The 18,489-nt window shown below is 36.3% G+C and overlaps 1 protein-coding gene and 1 pseudogene across 8 annotated transcripts in view; both read left to right on the forward strand.

Annotated features, from left to right (window-relative positions):
• Nucleotides 1-18,489, forward strand: part of HMBOX1 (homeobox containing 1) — a 165,683-nt gene that overhangs the window by 128,933 nt on the left and 18,261 nt on the right. The window lies entirely within an intron of this gene.
• Nucleotides 13,796-15,785, forward strand: LOC129072481 (mitochondrial carrier homolog 2-like; annotated as a pseudogene).

Consider the following 18,489-nt stretch of genomic DNA (forward strand, 5'->3'; position numbering starts at 1 on the left):
ATGATAATGGTTCCTTATATGTCAGTGGTGCTACACTTATAAAAATAAGAGGTCTTATTTTTAGAAATGAGTGCTGAAATATGTATTTTGATAAAATGATATGATATCTGGGATTTACTTAAAATTAATACAAGGTGAAAAAGCAGAGGCAAGGGTATGGATAAAACAAGAGTAATATCAATTAATGATTTCTATAGCTTAGTGATGTTTACCTGGGATTTCATGGTATAATTCTTTTTATGTTTATATATATGTTATATGTGTGTTAAAGGATCTAAATTTTAGATCAAATCACATGGAACTATGAGAAATGAAGTCTTCATATACCATAAAACCTCAATTATATGATGTTACCTAATAATAACATCTACTTAACAAATATTTGAGTGTCATTATAGTAGGCCCCAATAATATGCTAGTGAACATAAATAGTTCCTGCCCTCTTGGAGTTTACAGTCAGGTTGAAGAGACAAACAATCAAATGACCTCACAAATGAAGGTAACACTGTGACTGTAATACATGTATGAAAGGAAAGATACTTGGTGCTGGGAGATCTTATAACAGGGAATATGGTGAGTGCTAATTCGGTAAAAGGAAAGGAGAAAATGTTGCAGGTGGAAAGGAGAGTTGTAATCATGTGCTCTACTTAAATTTAAATTACTTAAAATTAAATACAATTTATAACACTTCAAGTGCCTAGGAGTCATGTGGCTACTGACCGCACAGTTATGGAACATTTCTGTCATTGCAAAAAACTTTATTGGACAGTTCTGACACAGAACACTGTGTCTCATCCCCAACAGAGAGATGTGGTTATAGTTACCCTATAATAATTTTTTTGTTTTCCTATTTATTCAAAATCTTAAGGTAAATACAAAATAAATTAAAAACCAAACATTAAGTCCACTGAAATATTTTAGAAAATTTTCTGTGACCATGACAGAAACAGATATTTCACTAATTCACATATAAAAATTAGTAAGCATCTGCATCCTTTTCCTCATCTAGCTCTGCTTTTCAAATATAAGATTTATATAATCCATTATTTATCATGATTGGTCTTTTTCCTCTAATTAGCATTCATTCATTCACCTGTTTATCAAGCATGTATTTTTACACACTCTATTTGGTGGATATGTCTCTTGAGTGTCTTAATTTGTGACAGTTCCTTACACATACAAACTTTTTTTGTGATCTTTATTTGTCGAAGAGACCAAAGATTTGTCCTAATTAATTTCCCACACTTTAGATTTGGCCAATTTACATACTCAATAGTGTTTCATAACATGACTCCATATAGTCTGTATACAGGTAATTAGATCTAGGGTCTTGATTAGATTCTCATTCAGTTCTTTTGGCACATAACTGGTACATTGTTCTTTCTATTATATCATATAAGGGAGCACATAGTGTCTGGGTGTCCCATTTTTAGTAACTCTAAGCTTAATCAGTGGACCCAGTGCTATCCTCCTGATCCATTTATTATAAAGTTCCTCATCTGCCAAATAGTTTCAGAACAGTGATTCTTAATCCTGGCTGCACATTGGATCACCTCAGAGCTTTTAAAAATACCAATGAGTATTTACTCCTGACCAACTGAATCATAATTTCTGGCTGTGGGACCTAGGAGAGTTATATCTGAAAAGTTCTCAAGTGATTCTAAAAGTATAGCCAGGATTGGAAACCACTGTTTTGTCATCTGCTGGTGATTCTTTTTCCTAGTCATTTATTTCACGAGGGGTTGCAAAATTGGTGTGTTCCAGTTTTTCATTTCTTTTGCATTAATCAGCTGGAATTCTTCTATGATGAATTTTTTCTCAACTCTTCAGTTACCTCGAAATATATTACCTCACACACTTGGAGCTGAGGGACGCTAGCACATAAGCAACTATGGAACTGAGGGGTAACTGCTATTATGAAGATAGGTAATAAGTTTGTGGGATCATGAGATGCACACAAGCAGAAGAAAGAGTTCGGAAGACTTTACCAGAGTGGTGAGAATTTGGCTGCACCCTAATGGGTGACGGATAGTTCACCAGTTATAGAATCAAAGAAATGATATTATAATGTTAGGAAGTTATCAGGAAGTTCTTTGTGGCCCAACATAGGGTTTTTCATTAGGGGCATCTCTACTTTGATTCTTCATACCACAGCTTTGGTTTTCAGGATTCATCATTAAAGAGATTAAACCTGATTAGATTGCTCTATTCGATAATATTAGTGGAAGTATGGAAGATGGGCAAAAAAGTCAGCCAATCAGTACGTATCTGAGCACGTATCAGATGCCTAGGGTCATGGGGAGGTAGATGTAAAATAAATATAAGTTGTACTATCTGTCCTATGTTGAGGCAGTGAAAGCTTACATTTGAATAAGATTTTACAGTTTATGTGTAATTATTGACCTTATTTATCATTATTCCATATGATAATCTTGTTTAATCTTCAAAATTCTGTACTATAGATATTATATTATTTACAGTTTATTTTTAAGAACCACAGAGTTCTGGCCAGTGTGGCTCAGTTGGTTGGAGCGTTGTCCCATAACCAAAAGGTTGCAGGTTCCAGTCTGCCAGGGCATATATGTGGGTCGTGGGTTCGATCCTGGTCCTGGCGCATATGGCAAACAACCGATAGATGTTTCTCCCTCACGTTGATGTTTCTCTTTCTTCCTCTCTCTCTCTAAAAGTAGGGAAAGAAAGCGACTAACCTCTACATGTATGTAAATGGATTGGAGGAGGGATAGACTGAGGCTAGCCAGGAGGCTGCTCTTAGAGTAACGTATGCATGAGTGGTGAGGGCCCCAACTATATTGTCAAAGCAAAGGGAAAGAAAATTAATAGAAGGTCATAGATACCAGGAAAAGAAATGAAGATAGAAACCAGCCTAACCAGTTACAGATTGAACATGGAGATGACAGAGCAGGAAACCTAAAGGGGAGCTTAGCGATGGAGATGCTCGAAGAGCATTCATCTAAGGGACAGTATCAGTACTGTTAAAAGAGTTTGACTTTGGGTAAATTACTTAACATTTTTAACCCCAACTGCCATATTTATAAAAAGAAGGAATAAGTATTGTGATATAGTAAAAAGTGGGTGGGCTGTAGTCATACAGACTTAACATTTAATTTCAGCTTTGTTGATGTTAATCTTTAGGAATTTTTTATTTTCTGTAAAATGGAGATGGTTATTATGAGAAGTTAAGAGATTTATGTGAAATAACACGTGTAAACCACGTATTAGAATGCCTGCCTCATAACCAGTGTTAAACAAAAACTTTTTTTTAATCTAAGTTCCTTCTACTTAAGAGCTTTGACTGTGAAGATACCTCAGAATTTCTGTATTAGGATATTTCAGTGACACTAGAAAAGAAGATTTAGGAGTCATCAATATATTAGGTATAAAGTCACCAGTATGAATAAACTCTAGTAAAATCCTGCTCTTCTGTTTCTGCATTTTTTCCCTTATACTGTTTCTGCATTTTTGCAGTTAAATATGGCTGGAGGAAAACTTAAAACCCTGCTGACTGATCTCATTTTAAATTTATGACCGTGAATCTCAAATGGATCTTTAATTCTGCCAGACAATCATACTCTACATTCCTGCTTCATTCTTTCTCATTCTCCTAAACAATTATTTCAAACTTTGTTCTCTGCATACTCCCCATTTTTGTTCTCACGGTGACCTTGCTCCCTGTTTAAATGAGGAAAGGGAAGCACTCTAGAGTTACAGAATTCTAGCTAGTGTATGGCACACACAGATTCTGTGTTCCAGCCTCTTACCATCCCTGAAGCACTTTAGTGATATTCCCCACCGTGAAAAACAATTTTTTTCCTGCCACATATCTTAATGTCTGGCTAACAGTAGATACTCATTTTAATATTCATTTTATTCATTCAACAGTAGGTGTATATATACATATATAGTCCTCCCTTTTTTTTGCATTTTTGACTTCTCTGACCTCATTGCATTATGTATACTACATATTTGACTTTTAAAGTGTCTAGTTCCAGAAACATTTATTGTCACAAAGGACAATATTATATGACTCTGTTTATATCAAATATCCAGAATAGGCCGATCTATAGAGACAGAAAGTAGATATGTGGTTGCCTAGGGCTGGAGAACAGAGGTATTTCGTGTGTGGATGGGTGAAGGCTAAGGCGTGTTGGATTTCTTTTTGTGGTGATGAAAATTTCCAAAATTGATTGTGGTGATGCTCACATACTCTTTGAATATACTAAAAGCTATTGAATTGCACATTTTAACTGGGTCATTTTTTTGGTGTGTCAGTTATATCTCAATAAAGCTGTTTTTAAAGAAGAAACATTTAAAGCACTATTAGGAGCCTCACATGTACAGGTTAGGGCAAAAGTAGGTTCACAGTTGTTCTTATGGAAAATAATAAATAATAATACAACTTTGTTTCATGTACTCACAACTGAAGACCTACTTTTGCTCCACCCTGTATTTATCATTCACATTTAATCCTCACCACATCCTGGTTTCTCCTTTTTCTGATGAGGCAATCGAGGCTTTATGAGGTGGAGTAAATTCTAAGGGCCACACACCAAATAAGGGGCCCAGCTGTATGTAGGCCTTTAGACAACTAACCACAGATTTGAGTTGCTCTTATTAACCAAGAAGAGCGTTCTTTGTATTTGGGTGTATACTGATTGTTTTTAATACATAGACTTGGCCTTTGTTACCTCTGAAGTCTGATGCCACTAGATTAACACGTGTTGCAACCGTCTGTCGGCCTAACAGCACGTGGAGGTTGTAACGGGAGAGAGGTGAAACGAGAGCGGCAAACGCTCCGTAACTGTTGGAGCCGGATAATAGTGCCTGGGGGTCACGGGTTTATTATACTTTGAAGGTTTGAAATTTCCCATAATTAAAAAGAGTTTTGTTGTCATTGTTTAAAGAGGACCTAACTAGATTTTAACGAATGAAGTAGATTTAAATAATTGACTAATATTTATTCATTCAGTTATTTATCAAGCATCTGCTATGTGCCAGCACTGAGCTAAACTTACCTCAAGTAGCTTACATACTCACAAGAGGAAAAAAAATCTATATCATATATCTGAAATATCTGCATGTACAAATAAAGTAAGACTCAAATGTGATTTTTATCTGGTAAACCTAACTGTCCCTTTGTTCATTCATACAACACGCACTTATTAGGTACGAGGAAAAGTGCTAGGGATGGAGAGAGAACATTTCGGAGTGCAAGGAGTAAAGGAAGGACGCACCTAGTAGGCCTGAGAAGCCTTGAGAGTGAATGTTGAGAGGTTTTGGGGGCTCTGTGGCCTAGGGGCAAAGCTTCTAATGTGCTCTTTCCTTTGTAACCTTTCAGCGTTTGGGGCTGGATATGCTTTTAGCTTTGGAAACCAGTGTGTCTCTGGAGTGTTGGCTGTGTGAATGGGACACAGAAGAGTGAGATCTGGCTATTGTACCTATTCTGGTCTCAAGACAGAAAGATAAAAGAAACCTTCAAATCCCCTTATATAGGTTTTCCGTTCCAATAAAGCAAGATAGAAAGAGAAGCAACAGCTTGAAAGGGTTTTAACTAGACACAGGAATGAATGTAAGGGTGTCTAGCTGTGACAGGCAGAAGCAAGAGAACACAGTGGTTAAGAACACCAGCTTTGGGGCCAGATTTGTGTGTATCGGTAATTTATTGCTCTTCTTTTTCATTAAAGTAGCTGAATGATGAGTCTGTAAATGGGTGTGTTTGGGAAAAGGAAAGCAAATTGAATACCTCTGTGTGTGTATGTAATTAAAATTATTGCATATTTTATTTTTTTATGGATTAGTACCCCTGTTATATATTTTTGTTCCTCTCAGATTCTTTTCATGTTCATCTTCAGTGAACAAAATAAAACAAAATCACTACTAAAACACAGAATCCCATGAAATTATCAGTAAAACAGTTTTTGTTGTTGTTTTAACCTTTGTCAGTCTCCAAAACACAACTTTAAAAATTAACCCTAAACATTCTGTTACCTCCTCCAACAGGCAAAGAATCGGTATTAAAAATTTCAGCTTGAGAGTGTCTCTTCCCCCCAAATTTTAAGCATCTAAAAAATAGTTTCTTAGGATAAAAATACTTCTTCATAAAGAAAAATAGCATCACCACCACAATATTATAACAAACCAAAATTAAAATTTGGTATCATTGCTGTTAACCTGACATGTTATCCAGAATATATAATCTGAATTAGAGACATGGGCCCAGTGTACAGGCATTTTATGTTAGTGTGTTATACATCCTGGGAGAACCCATGCAGAAGAGACAAATTGTATAGTGTGTTTCTAGAATGTTGCTTGAGGTTTCTATAATTTAATTCTCTTGGTATTTTCTGCGTTTTGGAATTCTTCCCAGGACAGTTTATTAGTACTTGGATTTTGGTTTCGGTATCTTTCCTTTCTCCTTTTACTTTTAATTTTTTCAGCAAATACTTGGACTGTGAAGGTTAGGAGGACCATTAGTTCCAGAAACTAAATTCTATATTTAACTGCAGACTGGGTGTGGTTCAGACAACTGCAATGCACGCTTGCTAGCGTTTGCCAGTCATCAAAACCCTGACCTACGTGGCGCATTTCTTTTCCTAGTCTTCTGACTCTGAAATCTGCTGAATTATGATGATGTGATAATACGTGTATGGTTGCATAGGTTCAAACTTGAAGAGGATCTTGAAGACCTGTTTCTTTTGTCGTCCTCGGTGGTAGTCTCCGAATGATTATTAACCTGCCCTGTTTTCATGGTTGCTGCTTCCCGTAATTCTTCTTTACCTTTAATTACCACTAGGCAATTTAAAAAATGTTTACACAAGAAATCTTCTCCGCTTCAGGTCCCATTTCATGAGGCCACATTCTCTTTTAATGTTTTTTCCTTCTTGTTTTGCTTTATTAGTTTGATAAAATAATATTTACTTTCTTCATTAACATAAAAATGGAGAAATAACTGTTTTTTCTCCCCACCCCCTTTTAAAAAACCTCTTCAAGAGAATCCTGTTACTTTGTAAAATTGAAAAATAATCACCTTTTTCTTGCTTAGCAGTACTTTTGTGTATTGTTCTGTGTAGTGGCCCAATATTATTTGGTGCCTTTCATACTAAACAGAATTCCATGAAGTGAAGGACCCTGCTTATTTCAGTAAGATTCCGCCTAGCCAGAAAACAATTAGAGATGCTTTCCTTATATTCTTCTGAGAGACTGAGATCTATCCAGATGTTTCTTTGAATGACAACTTGTATCATGTGAACAATAAAAGGACTGATTTGCCTTCCTTGTACAAAAATACGTAAATTGCATCTGCTGACAACTGATTCAAGTTTAAGCTGCATTTAAGTTAAAAATCTCCCCTTGATTTAATTTACGTATATTTGGTCACCATTTCTGCAGAGAATAAGAGAGACCTTAAAGATCATCTAGTTCAAACAGTTTGTTTTTTAAACCAAGAACCTATACCCAGGAGGTTAATTAACTTGGCTAAACTCACAGAAGAAAATAAGATTAAGTTGTCCCTTTGAATCCATAGCCATGTGAACCACAGAATATGATTTTTTGAAAAGTCTATTCACTGAACTTCTCAGCCCTTTCTCTTTATTATCTTTAATTTTTATTGATAAACATTTATTGACTCTCTGCTATGTGTTAAGCTATAAGCTGAGAATTGGGATTCAAAGATGAATAAGTCCGTATTATATTTAATTGAATTTCTTCTTGCCTGTGTTTTTTTAATTCATCTCTTATTACTTAATCTTTTTTCCCCTCCTGAACTCTTCTATCTTTGTCTTCCCCATTTTCTGTTCTTTTATTTGCCAGAAAACTAATAACTCACTTCTTTCCTCTCACACTTTTTTTTAAGCACACCTCCTATCCTACCAACCCTGTTCTTCTTAGTTGATTGTAATGTAAACTGGAGCATATTCTTTAGCATTTCTTATACTTATGAATAAAGTATTATGCTCCCATTTTACTTAAAAAGCAAGTTGGTTAATATAAATGTTTGTAAGAATTAATAAATGTTATATAAGTTCCAAAGGTCCTTCAAGTTCTCAGTATTGTATTGTGCTATGATTCTAAAGAATTATAGTTCTTGTGTAGAGCCTTTGTTCCCTCTTAGACTTTTGATAGGAAAATACTTCCGACCCTGGAATTAAATCTTTGGAAAATAATTGGTTGTTAGCATAACAACATGAACAGACTCAATTCAAAGAACAAAACCAGCTCCATGGTAACTAAGTTCTATCAGAAGACCAGTTATCTAGGGCTGTATGTATATCCACATAATTTAGCTGAGTACCTGTTTGACAATTGGCTTGTATTCTGATCCTTCAGTTTCTATGTTGATATACGTAGTATAGTAATGGGATCCTAAAGGTATTGAAATTCCTGAAAATGCAAAGAAATCATTGTTCATCTACTTTTTATCAGTCTAAGAATCACTTCCTTCTTCCTTATAAAATGAAAAAACTAAAAACATTCTCACTGCTTAGAAGAAATTTGCTTATTTTTTCATTTTTTTTCCTAAGAGTAAAACTTTCTTCAGTACTTTACAATTGCAAAGAAGCTTACATCACATTTTCTACTTTGTTATGTTGCAGCTGAATTGAGTAGACTTTTTTGGGGAGGGAAAAGCCTTTTTTACATGTTGGATCAAAGAAACTATATGTCTGACCAGGATAGTGATTTTGTTTGGATAAGAAATTCAGTGAATTTTTTTCCAGTTTATTTACATTTGGCCATGATTGCATTTTAGCAAGAGGCTAAGTCAATGATGATGAGTCTATTAAGTGGAATGTCATGGTAAAATGACAGATGTAGCCTATGTAGATTTGAGGGAAAAGGGAAATTAAATAGTATTAAGCAATAGAAGAAAATTGCATTATTACAATAATGTAAAAAGTCATAAGCATACAAGATAAAGATTGGGAGAGGTAATAAAATTTTTAAATAAATGATTTGCCCTAAATGTTGAATGGTTAGTACATTTTTATGTTACTTTTTTGTCTTTTTGTTTCTTCCTGATAATAGTTGTATAGATTTTTGAGGTAGAAAGTGTGGTGTTTCAGTCTCAACTATTTTGCAAGCTGTGTATCTTGGCAAATTACTTGCTATAAGAGGAGTGCTATGATTTAATACTAAACAACAATGCATGCAGAGTACTAAACGTGGTACACCGTACACATAGTAGGTGTTTAATAAATATATTCTTCCTCCTACTAGTCAGTACAAAAATGTTAAATAAGAACTTTCAAAAAGAATGCTGGATTTCTTCAAATGGAATTCTGTATTTGTTTTCTGTATTCCTAAGCCTCAGCTAATAAAAGTCTACTTAGCCTTTTTTTCCCCCTCAAAGAAAGTCATCCATCACCAGTGCTGAAGCATATATAAAGGTCAGGTTTTACCCCATTAGGTCTCGGTCTGCCTGAGGAGTCAGGATGAAAGGCCCCCCCCAAAGGTACCCAGTGCAGTAGGACTCAGAGGAGAGCCATGTGAGGAACGCTTTCTGCAGCACTGTGCAGGGATGTTCGAGCTGGGTGCTGTAGCACAGGGATGGTTTTGATGAGTTGGGAAGAGAAGGAAATTCTTGGCAGTGGAAGTAGGTAGACACAAAGGCACAGAGGCGTGAAAAATTAGGTAACTGGAGTGTGTGGTCAGTCAGGCAGGAAATGAGGCTGGGGAAGTAGGTTACATCCAGACTGTGGAAATCCCTTACCCTTCTATTGCCATAGCTGTAACATTTGTCTTCTCAAAGAATTTGTATTTCCATCCATGTCGAAGTATGGTTGTTCTAATAATTGAAAAAAAAAAATTTCTTAATCCATTTTCTACATTGTCTGTCCCACTTCTCCCCTACATGTAACTCATTGATGATAACTCTTTTATGACAGGGACTCAGATTATTTTGGGAATGGATTTTGTGAAACATCCTGAGAATTAAAAAATTGGAACTATTTTGAAAAATCTCAGCCTTTATTTTTGAAGATAAGAGCCTAAATAATATTCCTTTTCTGTGTGTTCAGGGAAAAATGTTGAAATTTCAACTGTTTTCGATTTTTTAAAATCTTATGATACATTTTTTCCCCTGCTGTCTTGTATTATAAAAGTGAGTTATTATAAAATCCAATTTCCTACTGACTTCTGTTACAGCAGCGCATTGTTAGAAAGAAAAATTGAGTCATATCTTTACCAGAATGGAATGTTTCACCCTCTGTTAAGTAAATTTACCTGGTACTTCAGTGGTGTAGCTTATGTGCCCCTGCAGGCTGAGGTTTGGTTATACTCAGGCGGCCCGTCGGCTAGCACAGTGCTGTGCAGAAAGCCTGACATCAGTGAGTGGTGCTTGAACGTGAGTGAATTGAATATTTAAGAAGCCTCTACAACCTTAACAAAATTAGAAAATGCAATACCCCCTCTTCCCTACCAGACATATTAGACTTGGGGGGGGGTAGAGTAATGCAGTATTTTCCTATTTCATTAAAGTTGTAAGACCTTCAATTCAATGATAAATACTTTGATGACTTAGAGTGATCCAGTAAAAATGACTCAAAAACAGCAGAAAAAAATGACTTTCAAATGCCTCAGTGTTGTTTTCCCTTAGCCTGATCATTGCACCCCCCGGTCCCCCCAAGAAAAACAGTTTGTAAGAGTAGAGTTGAATCCTGTAAACTCTAAGGTTTGTCCTGGTCTGTAACAAACGATGACCTAGAACATATGCCCTCTGCCCTCCTTAGGCCGTGCTGCTGCCACTGCAGCCCCCGGGAAGCTGCTCTTCCTCTCCCTCCCTTGTGATGTCATTGCTGTCTTAGGATAGAAAATGCTGTAAGAATACATTCTATAAATTGTGGAATTAATGACACTGGAAGTTGAATTTTAAAAGGAGTCTATCCTCTTTCACACTCCTTATGGAATGACTGGGGTAGAACATAATGAACTCCTCCTCCTGTGTCTCTGCAAATAGGAGGAAGTTCTTAACGTTTATATAAGACAGCAGGAGCCTGGACATGACCTCATTTCAATCCATTAGACTATTTGAGGAAAAAAACAACAAAACTTTCCCACTTATTGACAGGTAAAGTTATCCCAATCCATTTCTCATAGCCAGTAAGAAGATGAACTGTCCTTAAATGCATTTTTAAATTGGCAAATTACACTTCCTGGTTCCTTTTTGGTCAAACAGAAATAGCCAAAAGAGAAATTATCACAATGTTTTTGAGGCAGATTAAAAATTCTCCCCATCCTCTTATAGAGGATCTGCCAGCAGTTTCATTTTGTACAAACAACAGACCTCTCATTTCTATAGTTCTTGAGCCAGTTAAGCAGGACTAAAAACTCCCCATTCCTCATACTGTTCTGTGGTCAGAGTTTACGGAGAAATGGAGAATAGTTTGGTAGATACTGGTGTTGTATGTAATGAGTCACCAATGAAGATATGATTTACCCCAGAAAAAGAATTATTATTATTAGTTTTATCCTCATCCGAGGACATTTTTTCATTGCTTTTTAGAGAGAGAGGAAGGGAGAGAGAGAAGCATCAATCGGGTGCCTCGTATATGTGCATGGATCAGTGACCATGCGTGCCAAGACCCTGCCGCATACTCCTGAATGGGGGATTGAACCCACAACCTAGGTGTGTGCCCTGACCGGGAATCAAACCCTCAGTCTTTTGGTTATGGGACGACTCTCCAACCAACTGAACCACACTGGCCCAGGGCACAGAAGCAGAATTATAAGTACCATATTATATAAACATTAATACTAGTGGAGACCAACTTTAAGAATTAACTAGAAAACCTTCACAGAAAACTAGTGAGCTTTTCTTTTTTAATCTCAACATACACTTAACTGAGCTTCTGCTCTGTACCACTCATTGTGATAGGCACTACAGGATACAGCAATTAACAAGACACATGTGGTCCTGGCCATTATAAAAATGCATTCAGAGACCATTATTGACAGACTAAACACTCACAGCATGTACCAAGGTTTGCATATGAGTTTGATGGTTGAAGATCTTGAATGAGTAGAATATGAACTTGTAGATAAATATCCTGTTTCTGACATATTTGTCTTTTGGCTGAGGAAGCCTGAATGGACTATGTAATTTCCATTCATAGAAAGAACCTAAAAATGGTCTTCGTACTTTGAAAACCCATGTACCGTAGAAGTCCCAATTGTAATAGTGCTTCATCCAAATATGCTATTTTATTGGTTTCAGCTTTGATATGTCATCCACTAAAAGGCCAGAGTAACCTATAGTTCTAACTATCTTAAGACTCTCCTGTAATTATTATCTTTGGGGAAATAGAAACCTTGGTTTGTCATCAAAATACCGTCCTTGGATCATGACTATATCCCAGATTTGCTCTGTAGTATCACTGTGAAGAAATTTATTTACTTTGTATACAATTAGTGAGATAACCTTTTAGCTCTGACAATATTGTGTAAGTATCTTGTTTTTTGCCACATGTTATCAGAATTTAATTTGGCTTTTAAAAAAAGTAATTAAAAAGTCATTTACCCATATCCTGGGTAGTGGGATAGACTCCCACTAAAAGCAGCAGCAAACCCGAGACACAGGAAGTGAAAAGCTAGATTTAAGAGAAAGTACTAAGTGCTCCTTAAGAGCAAGGTATTGTGTTTTCCCTTTACAGGGAGTTGTCAGGATACTCCCCAACCAGTGCACCTCTGATTTTCCAAAGAACCTGTGCCTTTGCCTGTGGTTGGTTTGCTATTTCTTGAGACATTCCCCTGGGAGGTCATGTTCTCATTTTAGATACAGACTATATATCCTCATAGCAAGAGGTAGTCATTTTTCAGAAATACAGTATTGATCATAAGAAAAAACATGCAGGAGACAATGGATTGATTTTATCAAACCTGTTCTGTTGATGTTCACCTTATAAATTTTTGGTCTTCACATTATAAATTTTTGGTCAGTAGTGTCAGATTCGTAAGTGGCCAGTTTATAATTCAGCACTTTATGTTTAAAAATAGGTTCCCTGCCTCAGCACAACTTGTACACTAAGTACAAGAAACTTAACAAATCGAGATCACCTTACAAATCTCTTGTAAACCTGCTTGCTACCAACAAAGACTGACAAAAAAGAGGAAGATGCAGCTGTTCCCTAGCCAGAAGTGTAGGGATGCAGCAAGGGGCACACGCCAGCTGCAGTGTCTTGATAGTGTGAGATCTGGTAGGTGCACCTCTCTCTCCAAGGCACCAGTTTCCACTGGCATAAACGTCATGTAATCATCACTCACATTTGATGGTTTCAGTAGGAAATAGCAAGTCCCTGGACCAGCAAAACCAAACACTGCCCTCTTGTGCGTGTTCTTTTTCTTTCTTATTAAAATAAAATGGATGGTTGAACAAACATTTAATGAATTCATGGGTATGCAGTGAAGAGACACATTTCAAAAGAAATACTGTTTCTTAGTTGTTCTACTTTAAGGTGCTTAGAATTTAGCTTTACTTTTTTTTTGGCCTGACAACTCCAGAAAATTGTCTGTCTTCTTCTTTTCACGGTTTTCATAGAAAGACTAATGACTAAAAGGTAATACATATTTTGTAGAGCAAGGAAACCTACTCTACAATTGTCACATAGTGATAAAACTCACACCAAACCTCTGGTATGGCCGGGCTTCCTTTAGGGCTGCATGTTACTGGACAAGTGATAAGCCTGTGTTATTTTCTGAACTGTGCTTAAAACTCAGCTCCCAAATTCTTGTAATCTGTTGGTGAAATAGCAAATAGTAGACCCTCCTGCTTGCAAGTGGCAGCATGCTGCAAGTAAATAAAATACTTAAACGTAGAATCTTTGCAACAAAGGACCTAGGGAGATGAAAATTTTGTTAGGGTACATTCAGACATGGTATCTATAATTTTCTCATGTATGGATTTTTTTTTAAACATGTGAGGAAAGGCATCTTACCATCCTGATAAGAATTTGGAAGGCTTTTTCATGCCAGTGTCTGAGGAATACTACTGACTTCTTTACAATAGGCTAACTGTACTAGATACATAGACTTTAACTGTGTGTTGACACGTTTTGAGGGAGCAGCCCCGGGGTTTACTTGATTCTTAGGGACCTAAGGCAGGTCGGTGTGACGGCTGTCTCTAGAGCAGTTCTTTCCCCAGGAGGACAGAGTCCCTTGGGGAGGCGTAGCTGTGCTTCTGGGGCTCGCGTAGGTTTCTTACTGGTGCTGTCACATCTTTACTTCCAAAGAAGCTCTTTTTACTGGAGTTTGGTTTAAATGATTCGTTGCTTACAGATTTACATCTTAAAGGAAATTTGAAATAATATCATCTTAGCTGAGTAATAGCTGTTCCTGTGAGGCCTCCGAGCCAGTGAGCTGAGTCAGGAAACCTGAGTTCTAAGTGGTGTGACCCTGAGCAAGTCAAGGGTCCTCTCTGGCCCTTCGTCTTTGAACTTCATGTTCCCATCTACAAAATAAAGAGGCAGACTTGGTAATGTTTCCTTCCAGTTTAAAGGTTTTAATCAGTTTCCTAGATCATCTTTACTTGAATTTTTTTTGGTGGGGGAGATGGACAATGCAAACCATTTTTATATTACATGCATATAATATTGAATAGGCTAGAAAACTTACATTACTTTTTGAGACAAAGAGACACCAGAGGCATTTCAAGATAAATAAGCTACTAATGAGCTTCAGGCTGTACCTGAATTTTCTCCTTCATATATTTTTTTGCACTTTGCCCTGGGGAGATGGCAGGGAGACCCCTGCATGCTTGCTCTGATGTTATGGGGGCTGCTGCTTTGATAGAGAAGTCCGGGCAGCAGCAAATTCAGTGCTCATTCATTTGGCAGCACCCTAGCTCAGTCACCTGGTGGCTCCATCTGCCTGTCTGTCTGTGGGAGCTGTCATTGCCTACCAGCCAGTCAGGTGCTCCTGGGCTCCAGTCTCACAATCTTGTCCCAGCCATTCATATACGTGAAGGTGCTTGTTCAGGTGGGATATGAACCTCTTCCTCCAAAACTAGGATGAAATATTTTGGCGCGGCAAGTATGTCATCTTCCTGGTCTCTTTTGTTATGCTCAGCACATTGTGAGCATCAGCAGGAAGCATGGGTTGTCCACAGACTTAACTCCCAGATGGTGTTCAGGAGTTCTTGGGACTGTGACCCATGGTGAAGTTTTATGGCATTACCAGGAGTGTGAAAAGGTTGAGGAATTAGTCTCTGGAGATATACAGAAGGAAGTATCATCCTTCAGCCAAGTTACCAAGGAGACAACATAAGAGATGGCGGCTCCTTTTGCTGCTACTCTCTGCGTACATCCCTTCCCTGTGATCATTCTGAGGTGCATGATACAATTCATTGGCAGAGAACCCAAGCCCTGCAGACTTTGTGACTGACTCCATAGTAACCATCTATGGGAATAGGGCACACTAGGATCTTTTGTGGGTCTTATTCCTTGCTGCCCAGGTGACATCATTTCTTTGTGGCTCTGTAACTCACTGGCCCACCTCCTCAATACCTGCATACTGGACAGTGGGGTTTCTACCATGAATGAAATGAAGAGTTATTACCAACCTGTCTTAGGTTTGTTTGTTTTTTGCCAGTGTGTTGACCTTTGTGTTTTTCTCTAAGTTTAAAGTTTTCTGATTCTTTGTCAGTATCTACTCTGTGGTTTGTCTAAATCCACGTGCTGTGAGTTATGTTATGGGATTCTGTTGCATTTATGAATTAGGGTTCCAAAATTCAACTTTTCATATCTGAATCCTTTTATCTGTTCGTAGGCCAGTACTAATTTTTCCACTTAAAAGTCTTCTCTTTTCTATTCTAAAATGTTTAAGAAGCTGCAAAGCCATGACAACTTACAGCTTCACTTGAGCCTTCCAAAAGGCTGATTTGGAGAGAGCCATTATTTAATGCCATAGAATTAAAAATGAATGCTTATTTATTAAAAAAGAGAACAAAACATTAGTGTAGAACATCTTTTGTTCATTGTACTATTGTGTATTTGCAAAACAATCTTTTAAGTATAAGTTTGTTGCCAAAAAGCATTAAGATAAAATTTATTTTTAAAAAATAAATTTATGCAATTCTATTTTGTTCATGCTTTGAGACAGCAAACATTTTCAAATAATGCCTTTTTAATTACAAAATTAGCAGGAACTAATGTAAAATATGGCAAAGTGCAAAAAAACTAGGAAGGAGAAAATTCAAATATCCCTTCACTCTGCCCTTTAGAAATAATCATTAATATTTTGGTATATTTATTTTCAGTCATTTTTCTGTTATGTACATATCTCTATATCTTTCTAAACTAAAGATCATACTGGATTTGTAGTTTATATTTAATATTATTTATATGCTCTTTGAAAATGTGATTTTTTTTTTATGATTAACTCCATTTTAAGAATATACTATAATTTATTAATTACCCAGTGCCCTGCAATTGGACATTTAGGTTGACACCTATATTTACTTCAGGTCCTAACTTTGTAACATCTTGTTTCTAGTTTGTAGACAGATACAGGAATGGTGAAAAAGAGAAACGTATTTTGAAAACCAGTTACAAAATTAATCAGGTAGATTTTTGTAATACCACATAACCTGGTATAGTTTTATTTTGGGTAATAAATAACTCATATATGGTCTTCTAGCCTGCTTTTTTCACTGACATTTTCCCATGGCTTTAGGTGCTCTTTAAAAATATGATTTTTTAATGGCTCCCTCTTTCTTAAAATGACTATACCATAATTTATTTAACCACTATTACTTTATTAGACATTTAAATTCTTCCCACTTTTGCCTTATTAAATGGTACTGCCATGAACACCCTGGTACTTACCTTTTTTCTTACGAATGATGATATATTTGGCCATCCCACTGCCCCCTCCCTCCAGAAAGCTGACTTGACTCACATCCCTGCCAGGGCCTTGGGCACACGCAGCTGCTCCCCCCAGAGCCTGCCGGGCCCGCCTACTGTAGTCATCTTTTTGGTGAGGGGTGACCAGCCTTGTAGGTGAAAAGCAGTGTTTTATTTTTGTCCACACTTGACCCTAGCGAGGCTAAACATTTTTATATATTTATTCACCATTCGTACTTCACTTTCTGGTGTTTGTTCTTTTCCCTTACCCATTTTTCTGTTGTATATTTATGTGTTCTTATCGACATATATATTAACTCCCTATACAATGAGATCATCAACTCTTCCTGCTACATGTTTGCACTTATTTCCTATTTATTTAATTTTCATTTCACTGTAGATAAACCCAGCGCTCTGGTTTTGTGATGGTCCCCACCTCTTGTGCTTCCTCATCAGGGGTTTTTTGTGTGAGTTTTTGTTTTTGTTTTAGTTTTTTCTTTTAATGATTTCACTTTTACCTTTAACCCTCATGTATTGGCTTCATAGGTTAGGATCTAATTGGCCTTATTTTCCAGATAGCCAGTTTTCCCTTCCTCCTTAGATTTAAGATTCTTTCTTGCTTGTTTTGAAGTTGTTTTACTTGTTGGTTTTATTGATCTTATCATTAATTCTTAAACCATAGTTCTGATTATAACTTCATAACTTTGTAATATTTGACACAATAGGGCCCATTTATTACTATTTATTCTCAAAATGTTCTTATCCATTTTTATCTGGTTTTCCAGATGAACTTTAAAATTATATTGTTGACTCACACCATTCGCACAAGGGAAAAAAAAGAGGAAAAACATGTGTTTTAATTCTATTTAAGTATATTAAACCTAAAAATTCACCCAGGAAGAAATGACACTGTCATATTATTTATCCTTATCTAGGAATGTGTTAGGTGCCTCTGCATGTCTTATATCTTTTTTTATACATATCACCAAAATGAGTAAAAATTTTAGTTTTTCACATCATTTATATATATTTCTTATTGGGTATTTTTAGTTCTCATTTTTCTTCTCTCATAAGTATATCTTTTTTCTGTTGTTGAACTGGTTATTACTTATACGTGGGGAAATTTTGATATTTTTGTCTATTATATAGTACCCAATAACTGATTATTTCTGAATCATTTTCAAATTATCCCCTGGTCTTCTTGATCTAATATAATATGCAAATAGTACTTTTTTGGCCCACCTTCTTAATTTGTTTCCTAGTTCTATGTCATGTCTTATTGTACTGACTGGGACTTTCCGGAGAATGTTACATTGTAGCAAGAGAAAAAGTTACATTGGGGATAGTGGGCTTTATTTCCTTGTTTCTGGTTTAATAGGGATGCTGCTAGAACTTTAATATTTTATGATTAATATTAACAGTTACTGTAATCCCAATATTTTTTTGTGAAATTTTCAAACATACAGTGAATCTGAAAGAATTTCAGTTACCACCTAGATTCTATCATTAATATTTTACTATACTTTTTAAAATTACTTTTAAATTACAGTTGACATATAATACTGTATTAGTTTCATGTGTACACATTGAGTAGACATTTATATACCTTTTGAAGTGATCTCTCTGATATATCTAATAC

The sequence above is a fragment of the Pteronotus mesoamericanus genome, unplaced genomic scaffold (genome assembly GCF_021234165.1).
Source record: "Pteronotus mesoamericanus isolate MK-2021 breed Mesoamerican mustached bat unplaced genomic scaffold, CSHL_Meso_final contig_32, whole genome shotgun sequence".
Lineage (NCBI taxonomy): Eukaryota > Metazoa > Chordata > Mammalia > Chiroptera > Mormoopidae > Pteronotus > Pteronotus mesoamericanus.